Here is a 12577-nt window from a genome sequence, read left to right as displayed (position 1 = left end):
ACCGTTCAATGTGGACATTTGAAAGGTACCATCTCTAGAGTATAAGATAGTGTGAGAGGACATGTTGAGCAATTTATACCCTTTCTTGCCACAAGGTAGCCAAGAAAAGTGTAAGAAATTGGTCTAGACTGAAACTTATCCATACCAGGCTTAGGAGAGGTGGCAAAGCAAAGGCAACCAAAGGATCTAAGGTGATCATAATGAGCGGAATAACCATGCAATTTCTCATAAGGTGAGATGTTGTTAAGAACAGTAGAAGGAAACTTATTAATGAGGTATGTGGCTATAAGAACACAATCGCCTCAAAATAAGGTAGGTAAGTTAGATTGGAATAACAAAGCTCTGAAGGTTTCTAAGAGATGTCTGTATTTTTTTCACAACACCATTTTGTTGTGGAGTATGAGGAATAGTTGTCTGATGTAGGATGCCTTGAGAAGTAAAGAAGGATCTGGATTCAAGACTGGAACCTAGTTCAAATGTATTATCAGGATCTGAAAGTCTTGACTGAGGAGTGAAAATGAGTCTACACCATAGAGGTGAAGGCCTTAAGGATAGATAAGGCATTACTCTTGCTAGAAAGGAGGTGAGTCCAAGTGACCCTAGTATAGTCATCAACTAAAGTGAGGAAGTATCTAAAGCCATTGTAGGTGACAGTATTGTAAGGTCCCCAGATATCAATGTGGACCAGCTGAAAAGGGACAGAGGAATGTGTAGTGCTATCAGAAAATTACAACATTTGCTGTCTAGCCATAGGGAAAATAGGGCATAAAAATATTATTTAAGGGGAATCTTTGAGGAAATAAATGGAATGGATTTCATTCTATTGAAAGGCATATGACCAATTCTCTGATGCCAAAACAAATATGTCTTATTAATATCAACGGATGGATTACATGGGGGACTAATGGGAAGGGGATTGTTGACAAAATTAAATGCAGGACAAACAGTAGGAACATAAGTTGAAACATTACATGAAACATTAAATAGAAGAGAAGAAACTAGAGGACTATCATCAAGATGAAGGAAATACAATCTATTGTCAACCTTACCAATTCCTAGTGGCCTCTTCAGAGAAGGGCCATGTAAGAAACAATGGAAAGTAGTGAGAACTACAATACAATGAAGTTGTAAAAGAAGCTGATAGATTAAAATTAAGTTGAACTAAAATGATAGAACAAGAAGAATATTATGTAAGACAATATCATACCTAAGGTGTAAAGACCCAATGAAAACAATTTTTACAAAAAATTTTCACCATTAACATGGTACCAGAGCAGGATACGAACTCCTCTCGTCGTTTATCTTCATCCGATTATACCTGTCAAGCTGGTCTCTTACAGTTTTGGGTTTTCTTAAAAACCCTAGCTTCAATTTGGGGGTTTTCTTCAGGAGGCAAAATGTAGTCTCAACTGTGATCTTCGGTGGTTTCGTGACAGTCTGCTAGTGGTGTTCATTTGCCTTCAATTGGTAGTCAACTTTCTCCCCGACATTTTGGTCTGATTTGAAGGCATTATCTTTTTCGGGTAGTAAAAAAGGGCGTTACTTTCTTCTCTAATTTTTAATTGTGTACTTTGATTTTGTGGTAATTTTTACTGTGGTTGAGAATATTTAGGTGTACAATGGGTGATGAACATGTGAATTCATCTACTGAGTCTGAAGATTTCACTATATTCACTCTAGATCCCTCACATCCTCTCTATGTTCATCCTTCAGACAACCCTGACACTCGCCTAATATCTCCTTCTTTTGATGGTACTAGATTTGTTGCCTGGCGTAAAAGCATGTTAGCTTCCCTTTCTACCAAAAATAAACTGACACTAATTAATGGTCGTCAATCCAAACCTTCTAATAGTTCACCTTATTATCCATAATGGTAAAGGTGTAATGATATGGTGGTCGCTTGGATGACATTGCTACAAGTGTTCTAGGTTATGACACTGCTAAAGAAATTTGATTGGACATAAATGAGAGGTTTGATCAGTCCAATGGTTCTAAGTTCATTCAAATTCAAAGGGAAATTGGACTATTTCCCAGGGTACCTTAGACATAGCCTCTTATTTCACCAAGTTCCGTAGTCTTTGGGATGAGCTTGAGACTGCTTGTAGGACATGTACGTCCTACATGTTCAAGTGGTACTCTACCCAAATTCCTTGATGAAATGAAACTATTCTGATTTTTGGCTGGTATGAATGAGCCCTACAACACCATCAAGAGCAACATCCTTATGATTTCACCACTTCCATCAGTTAGTAAAGCATATTTCGTGTTATAACATGATGAGAGACAAAGGGAAACCTCTCAAGATCCAGGATTTTCTAATGATTTTGTTTCCTTCTGTGCCTCCTCTACTCCCTCAACCTATCCAATGATGCTTCTATCAAGTTGTCTGTTGACATGGGTGCCCATTGACTGATCCCAACACATATAGGAGAATTGTTGGCAAGCTCAACTTTCCCCAACATACAAGATCTGATATCTCCTTCTCAGTCCAGACTCTGAGCCAAGTCATTGAGGCTCCTCAAGTCCCACATATGCTTGCTTCCCTTCATGTTTTGAGGTACCTCTCCAATACACCTAGTTTGGGGATTCTTCCATCCCCTTCTGCTTGGCAAGAGGCCATATAGAAACCTTTTAAGCTTACAAACTAAGGGAGAACAAGAAGAAATAACAGGAGAAACCTACAGACCAAGTGGAACTTTCATGTAGATTTTCTCATGGAGATCACCATGAAGGAAGGCATTATTAACATCAAGTTGATAAATTGTCAGATACTTTTTGACTGCAAGAGAGAGAAAGCATTTGATAGTGGTAAACTTGACAACTGGGGAGAATATATCATTGTAGTTAATGTCCTCTTTTTGAGTGTTACCCCTAATGATCAGCCTTACCTTGTACCTTTCAACAGAACCATCAGACCTCTGTTTAATTTTGTACACCCACTTGCAAGGGATGGGCTTCTTGTTAGGGGGAAGAGGGACAATCTCCCAAGTGTTATTAGCCTCTAGTGCTTGGAATTCCTTTAGAATGGCCTCTTACCAAGCAGGATTAGAAACAACATGTTGATAGTGCTGAGGCTCATTTAGGTACAAGGCAGTAATAGAGATTTTAGAATCAACGGAAGCAGGGGCAGAGCAGACATAGTCTGCTAAATGATGAGGAGGGTGTGGCACCCTAAGGGGATTTCTAAGAGGAGGAACAAATGGAGGATGAGAAACAAATGATCTATTTAAAATAGTACTTTATTGAATTGAATAAATTAAATAAATAATTATTCCATAAATAATAAAACACAATACTATGTCTAAACTATATGGTTAATAGTATATCCCAACAATCTCCCACTTAGACACATAACCATGCGTCCACAACTCTAATACCCATTCCTTCTACATGCTTGTCAAAAATCTTCTGTGGCAAGCTCTTTGTAAACGGGTCTGCCAAATTGTCTTCTGGCGCAATCTTCAACACTCTTGCATCACCTCTCTGAGTTATTTCCCGAATTAAGTGATATTTATGCTCAATATGCTTACTCCTTTTATGGCTTCTTGGTTCCTTCGAGTTTGCAACTGCACCACTATTGTCACAATAAAGTACAATCGGTGCTTGAACCGAAGGAACTACATTAAGCTCTTTTAGAAAGTTTTCGAGCCAAACAACCTCTTTAACTGCCTTAGATGCAACCACATATTCGGCTTCCATGGTGGAATCAGCAACACATGATTGCTTGATACTCCTCCAACTTATGGCTCCACCTCCTAAGGTAAAAACATATCCTGAGGTAGATTTTCTAGAATCTCTATCTGACTGAAAATCTGAATCAGTATAGCCAATTGATACAAGATCACCTGAGTGATAAACCAATATATAATCTCTAGTCCTTTTCAAGTACTTGATTATATGTTTAACGACAGTCCAGTGTTCTCGTCCGGGTTAGACTGAAATCTACTAACCATACCATCAACAAAGCAGATATCAGGTCTAGTACATAACATAACATACATGAGACTCCCTACAGCAGAAGCATAAGGGACCGCCTTTATTTTTTCTATCTCATCAGTCATTTTTGGGGACTGATCTTTTGACAGAGAGATTCCATGTCTAAAAGGGAGAAAGCCTTTCTTGGAATCTTGCATGCTAAACCTGGTGAGAATAGTATCAATATAAAGTGCTTGGGATAAGCCTAATATCCTTCGCTTGCGATCTCGCATAAGCTTGATCCCAAGGATATGTGTCGCTTGTCCTTTAGTTATGTAGTAGACAATTTAGTGTATGGAGTCTTAGCTCATGCACAGAAGATTAAATTGTCAGTTCTCATAATTAATAAACTATCTTCACAATCGAAGATATTATTGGGCAAAATATCTTGACAATTGTAGCACAAGATTATAGTATAATTTGTCTTGATTATGGGAGTGGTTTTACTCCGATTTCTTGTGCTAGTATACTTGGTGTATATTGAACGGACCAAGTAGAGAAAAGATATTTTTGTACTGAATATATATAAAATATTTTCTCTAATTTATTGAATGAGCTTATACTCCTAATCTTGATATAATTATTATGATCAATGTGATTTGTTTATTGTTTTGATTTATCAAAAGGTACAACTCTATTCAGAGTTAGTGTATGCCTAATAGATTGGACAATAACGAATAGCATTTGTGAAATAATAATTAGTTGATAGAATCCATAACTCAGTTATGAGTTTGATAATACCCCTTTATGTAAGCTTATAAGTTTTCATGTGAAAACCCGACCGGTTGATTTTGTATCTGTCACATGAAATAGTTTAAGCGGAATTATAAAGGATTTAGTTAGTTGATTAAGTTAAATTATCAGTAATTTAATTTAATTAACTGGTATTTGGGATCTTAACATGGGAGTTAAAATAAGTGTTAGTGAATTTTCAAAATTCATATTGAGGAGTTCAATTGCAGTTTTTAGTGTAATAAACTGTAATTAATTATAGTGGGAATTAATTCATGCAAACTTTTGAATTAATACTATAATTAGTAATCTCTTATTATTTATGTGGTCCCTGCTATGCCTAGTAAAAATCTGGATTGACTTGGGTAAAAAGTGACTTGGGAGAAAAGTCATTCGGTAGAGTTAGAGTAGGATTCTACTTGCACAAGCAGAATCCTATACGTTTTTGGAGCCCTAATTTTGGCTGAAAAACGTGTCTACTAAAGGAAAATATTTTTCACTCAATAACTCACTTTTTAGAGTTGTATTGTTCTTGCCCACTCGAAGCAATTTCGTTCAAGGTCTTACTAGGATCATAGCAGAAGACTGCAGCCCTGGATTCTTGCTTTGTGGAGGACCTGTGCAACGATTTCAAGAGGTTAGTGGTTTCTAATCTCGTAATTGTATCATTGTCTAGTTTACATGTATTTGATGTCAGGATTGTATGCTTGCTTCCGCTGCGCATGTTCTAACAACAAGTACACTAATTTATATTCAGAAATTTGAGATCCTTTTTAGGAAAGTCCGTTTCACTTTTATTCATAATCTATTTGGAGTCTGATATCTAGCTCCACTTCCCAATTCTATGGGGTCATCAGTACTAAACTGTGAAACCTTCAATTGGTACTTCAACTAAGCAAGTCCTCGTACTCTTCTTCTTTCCTTCATTTTCTTCATGCCAATCTTTCTCCTACTTGCTTTCCTTTACTTCCATTTTGTCGTTAGAAGAAATAGTCAACGTTTGGTTGATGATGAAGAGTGAAGAGGCCAAATTAGACTGTATAGGGGAAAATATTACATGACTCGTGGCCGCTTAAAGGTAGAAAACGTGGAATGGAGATGGACATGGCCGCCGAACATAGCTATTCCACTTGTCACCGGAAGGAATAACGATCATAAAAAGAGTATTAAATGCTTTGCGCCCGGTAACGTTTAATACAAAATATTTTGCAGCATTAAGGATGATGGCCCGTTATAAAAAATTTGGCATTTATGCCTAACGTTGCATCTTCATCAACGGCCCTCATAATTGACATTAAAGAAGTGCATGATCCTAGGACCTCCTTTCCTAGGCATAGTTATAAATACTGAGCTTTGTATCATTGTAAGGACACAAATTTTCTGGCTAACTTACACTACATTCTATACAGTATTTTAATATAATTTTATTCTCGCTTTTGATCTCATTATTGTTATGCCCGGAAATCCTGTTCCCACACTCATCAGCTCTGTCATTCCATCTACATTCTAAGGCTAAGTATTTTATATTTCATCGGTTATTTCATTATCTTTTGAATAAAATTAATTCACTTATCTAGAAACCACGAATAAATTCAATTGTACCGTTTTATGGGTAAACAGTTTGGCGCCCATCATGGGGCCTAGACAGCCGTGCGATTAAATTGATCCTTGTCTTTTTTACTAACGTGTATTGATTACTTTGTCCTAGCAAAAAATCACCAAAAATGGAGGATAACAATGTTAACGACACGTGCAGCATTGAAATGCAAGGGGAACAACCTCATTTTGAGGATTCAATCAGTGACACTCGCAATGAGGGGAACGATGCAACACCGGTACATGACAGACGGTACCCTCGATAGGTTCGAGAGGCAACTCCTGACGATGCTGATGAGGAGCATGTAGCGAATGCAGTAAGGGTCCTACAAAAGCAACATGCAATCATTCTAGACTATATCACGCGACAGGATCAGGTTATGACAGAACTAAAGCAGGCACTATCGGATGCCTCAAATAATGCAAACAAGCGAGATCCAGTTTCTCATCATGATCTCGCAAACCAGACGATGCAAAGAGTTGATAATGATACTCCTAGGGGCGAAGTTGGCTCTGACGGGGCCGGGGGGAGTAGATCCGACCTCAACAACGAGAACGATCCGTTTAAGGATGAACTTTTGCGGTTCATGAAGGAAGTAAACGCCCGCATGGATCAAATCCTGGGCGCACCACCAGTACTAAAAGGCCCAAACTCGAAAAAGTATATTCAATTACCCTATAAATCGAGCGCAGCCCCATGATTAATCCCGAAGCGGTTCAAAATGCTTGAAGTGCCAAAGTATGATGGATCTTGAGATCCACAGGAGCACATTACCACCTACAAAACAGTAGTGAAAGGAAATGATTTGTCTCCTCAAGAAATTGAGTCCGTGTTGCTGAAAAAATTTGGTGAGACTCTCACGAGGGGAGCTTTAACGTGGTATTCATTATTTCCCGAGCATTCCATAGATTCCTTTGAGATGCTCGCGGATTCGTTCATCAAAGCTCATGCTGGTGCCAGAAAGGTACAAACCCGAAATGCCGACATATTCAGGATCGCGCAGGGAGAATCCAAATTATTACGAGAGTTCGTTACCTGGTTCTAGAAGGAAAGGATGTTACTACCGGCAGTCCCAGATGAATGGGCAGCTGAAGCGTTCATCAAAGGTTTAAATCCAAGTCTTTCATATCAAAACGCGAGGATAACCATTCCTTTACTGAATTCAACATGCTCACATTATTTCCTATGAGCAAAATATCATCCATGTACAAAACCAAAAATATAACTTTATCTCCATCCCACTTCTTATAGACACAAGACTCATTTTTACATTGATCAAAACCGGAGGTTTTAATCGATGTGTCAAAACAAGTATTCCATGCTCTAGAAGCTTGTTTCTATCCATAAATGAATTTCTTTAATTTACACAACATGTACTCATTGCCACATTTTATGAAACCAAATGGTTGTGCCATATAGATTCACTCATCAAGACTTCCATATCTCATAATTGTAATGAGCAGCAATGGATAAGAGAATCCTAATGGATTTAATCATGGCTACTTGCGAAAAAGTTTTCTCATAATCGATCCCTTCTTTTTGAGTAAACCCTTTTGCAACAAGCCTAACTTTAAAAGTTTACACTTTTCCATCCACTCCTCTCTTTTTCTTATAGATCCATCTACAACCAATGGATTTGACTCTAGTAGGTGGTTCTACAAGATCCAAGACTAGATTGGAGTGCATGGACTCCATTTCAAATTTCATAGCAGCAACCCATTTATCAGCATCTGTATCCTGTAGTGCTTCGTCGTAATTAAAAGGTTCTGTATTAGGCTCTTCAGAGATGCTATCATAAGATTCTCCCAAGAAAGCAGACCAGAGAGGTTTTTAATAATTCTTTGACTACGACTAGTCACTACAGGTGCAGTCTGATTTTGTTGTTGAATCACAACATCATTTTCTAGAACTGAAGCCTCAATGTTATCCTCCACACTTTGCGGTGCTAGGATATCATTAACTTCTTCCTGGAGTGCAGGCTGCAGAACAATTTCAGTTGCTCAACAATCTGAGGTTGCTCAACATTACTCCCACTACTTTGGGGTAGTGAGATGTCAGACAATTGCTCTTGTACATTCTACTGCCTATTGACATTTCTCCCACTATAATAATGCAGTGGTATGTCAACACTGGCTTCCGGGATACGTTCCAGAGATGAGTCATTAGTTACTCCATTACTTAATTCCTGTAAAAATAGTTTACTTCTAGAAATATGGTTCATTAAATAGTCCTCTTCTAAAAATCTGGTATTTGTCGTAACAATTACCTTCTTTTATTTGCGAAAATAGAATAAACTGCCTTTAGTTCCTTTTGGATATCCAATAAAAATGCATACTTCTGTCCTTGATTCCAATTTATCCGCTTTTCCTTTCAGCATATGTGCTGGACAACCCCAAACCCGAATGTGTCGTAAACTTGGCTTGCGCCCAGTCCACAATTATGCTGGAGTTGAAGGTACTGACTTTGAAGGAACCAAATTTAGAATGTAATTTGCTGTTTCTAAAGCATATCCCCAAAAGAAAGAAGGCAAATCGGAATAACTTAACATTGATCTAACCATTTCCATAAGGTATATATTTCTTCTTTTTGCCACACCATTTTGTTGTGGTATTCCTGGAGCAGATAATTGAGATATAATTCCACAATCTGATAAGTATTTAATGAATTTCGCAGAAAGGTATTCACCACCACGATCAGATCGCAATGTTTTGATATATTTATCATGTTGTTTCTCCGTTTCCGTCTTAAATTCTTTGAATTTGTCAAAGCATTCAGACTTACGGCACAACAAATAAATATATTCATATTTTGATTAATCATCTGTGAAAGTCACAAAATAGTCAAAACCACCTCTTACTTGTATATTCATAGGGCCACACAAATCAGAGCGAATTAATTCTAACTTATCGCTGGCTCTATTTCCTTTTGAGGGAAAATGTCTCTTGATCATTTTACCTTCTAAACAAGATTCACATGTTGGCAGTGCCTCCACTTTCAATGAACTCAAAGGTCCATCAGAGACCAATCTCGAAATCCTATTTAGATTTATATGACCTAGACATAAGTGCCATAAATAAGTTTGGCTCAATTCAAAAATACGTTTTTCTTTATGTGGAAGATTAATGTTATTTAATTCTTTTGGTTATTGTAGTACATGAGGAGATATATCAAGAATAAAAAGGTCATGTACTCTAGCAGCAGTGTAGATAAAACGTTTATTAAACTTAATAACAACAAAGTTATTAGCAAAATAAACATTATAACCAGCATCCATTATTTTCGAAAACCGAAATCAAATTCCTTCTAATAGAAGGTACATAGAGAACATCTTTCAAAACTAAAACTCTATCACTACTAAATGAAACTCTAATGTTGCCTAATGCTAAAGCTGGTGCTGGCTCACCATTGGCTTGGAAAATGCAAATTTCATTCTCACTTAACCGTCGCATTTCCTAAAACCCCTGCAAAGTAGTGCAGATATGATTAGTGGCTCCTGAATCTACACACCAAAACATGATAGAGACAGCCGTTAAACAAGTTTCAACGATATTTAAATTTGAATTACCTTGCTTATTCAACTTTTTCAGATAGGCAGGGCATTGCTTTTTGTGATGCCCAGATTTCTTGCAATGATAGCACTTTCCTTTAGGTTTTTTCACACCAGCCGCACCTCCAGGTGCCAAAATCTTTTGAGTCTTCTTCTTTTTCTTACCGCCTTTCGACTTCGAAACCGAAGCTTTCTCAACATTCAGTGCCACAACTGGAGCTTGCTGTTTGATGATAGATTCTGCCGCTTGCAGCTCATTCAACAATTTTGCTTGTGACAAATCCATTTTGTTCATATTATAGTTCAAGCGAAATTGTTAAAAACTGTCAGGCAGATTCTGCAGGACCATCTCAACTTGAGATTCCTTATCAATCACTGCTCCAAGGACCTCCAGTTCATTCAGAAGACCCATCATCGTCAGAATATGGTCCCTGACCGATGATCCTTCAGCTATCTTGGTGTTCAAAAGGGCTTTCATGGCTGTTTGCTTAGCCGCACTATTTTGCTCACCGAACATTTCTTTGATACTTTCGAGCATGTCATAAGAAGACCTCATAGACTGATGCTGATGTTGCAAAACATTTGCCATAAAGGCAAGAATGTAACATCGCGCTATCTCATCATCCTTGACCCATTTGTCATAGGCTTTAACCTGATCATCAGTAGCATCTTCATCAGGTTTTTTTGGGCACTCCTCAGTGATTACAAATTTGTAACCTTCAGCAGTTAGGACAATATCAAGGTTCCTTTTTCAGTCAACATAATTCGGTTCTTCTAACTTGTTTTGGTTCAAAATTGAGGTAAGTGGGTTGAATGAAGACATGGTTAATCTGAGAGATATTCACATTAAATTGATCATTAGTTATGTATTTAGAATAATTAAATACAAAACAACACATTACACATATAACCATGCTCATTGAACAGTTAGATTCGTTAGGAAAACTTAACTATTCATGCAAAATATATGAGTTATGTAAGATATTTACCCCATAAATTAAAACAGGACTAACCCAGATGGAGAGTAAACTGTTAATTTAAGATAGGTAAATATCACTTTTATAAACTCCAGTTTTCATTGAATCAACATGTAACTCAGTTGGAGAGTTAATACAAGTAATCAAATAACTAGAGGCAAAACTACAGTAATCATCTATAATGAACTTATCCGATGTGGAAAAAGACCTATGTCAACATATAAATTTATTATATTACTGTAAAACATGATTGAAAACCATGGGAATTGAACCCTACCATCATTTTTTTCTTAAAAAACATTTATTAATTTTTTTTTCTTTTCAGAAAAATAGAAAAATGGACAAAACCCCATTTAAACGACCCCGGACCCATCGAAACCCATCTCGCTGGGTCGTTTTCGATGAACCTACCAAATTTGAGGTCAATCGAAGTTTGACAGAATTTTAGAATTCCAAATTCATGACCTATTCGTAGAATTCTGTTTTTGGCATTTTTTAGGATTTTGATTATTTTGACTCGTTAAATCACATAATATACCTATTTATGTTAATTCATAATTTCAGAACTCAAAACAATAATATTATTACAGTGTTATATAAAAAAAACTACTTTCGAATAAAATTGTAAAAAACAGAATATTTTTCACCCGTTCAAAACGTCACTCTTCAAAATTCCGTATGTTAATCCATAATTTCAGAACTAATAGCATTCAAAACAGTCACGTATTTGTTAAAATAACACTGTGATTATGGACAAAAACGTAACTAAAACAGATTGTCAATATAGCACCACTGTTTATGTATATATTAATCTATAATAACAGAATTAATAGTACTCTAAAAACAGTTACGTTTTTATTAAAACAACACTCTTAATTAACAAAAACGTAATAAAAGAGATTGTCATTAAATATAACACCTTTGTTTATGCATATGTATATTAATTCATAATTTCAGAATTAAAATACTAATAAAACCAGTCACGTTTTTGACATAGAATAATCATACCAAATATGTATCATTAAACAACACGTTTAATATTACTTTATTCATGCTGTATTACATTATCTAGTTAGATGTAAGACGTCATCTGATACAAATTGTTAGAACATGCGCAGCGGAAGCAAGCATACAATCCAGGCATCAAATACATGTAAACTAGACAATGATACAATTACGAGATTAGAAACCACTAACCTCTTGAAATCGTTGCACAGGTCCTCCACAAAGCAAGAATCCAGGGCTGCAGTCTTCTGCTATGGTCCTAGTAAGACCTTGAACGAAATTGCTTCGAGTGGGCAAGAACAATACAACTCTAAAAAGTGAGTTATTGGGTGAAAACTATCTTCCTTTAGTAGACACATTTTTCAGCCAAAATTAGGGCTCCAAAAACATGTAGGATTCTGCTTATGCAAGTAGAATCCTACTATAACTCTACCAGATAACTTTTCTCCCAAGTCACTTTTTACCCAAGTCAGTCCAGGTTTTTACTAGGCATAACAAGGACCACATAAATAATAAGAGGCTACTAATTATAGTATTAATTCAAAATTTTGCATGAATTAATTCTCACTATAATTAATTACAGTTTATTCCACTAAAAAACTGCAATTGAACTCCTCAATATGAATTTCAAAAATTCACTAACACTTATTTTAACTCCCCATGTTAAGATCCTAAATACCAGTTAATTAAATTAAATCACTGACAATTTAACTTAATCAACTAATTAAATCCTTTATAATTCTG

The 12577-nt window shown here is 36.4% G+C and overlaps 1 pseudogene; it reads right to left on the bottom strand.

Moving 5' to 3' along the window:
* Positions 1-523: 523 nt before the first annotated feature.
* On the bottom strand, positions 524-10831 carry LOC138894258 (uncharacterized; annotated as a pseudogene).
* Positions 10832-12577: the final 1746 nt, after the last annotated feature.

This window comes from Nicotiana tomentosiformis, chromosome 6, assembly GCF_000390325.3.
Source record: "Nicotiana tomentosiformis chromosome 6, ASM39032v3, whole genome shotgun sequence".
Lineage (NCBI taxonomy): Eukaryota > Viridiplantae > Streptophyta > Magnoliopsida > Solanales > Solanaceae > Nicotiana > Nicotiana tomentosiformis.
This window is presented reverse-complemented; position numbering and strand designations above follow the sequence as displayed.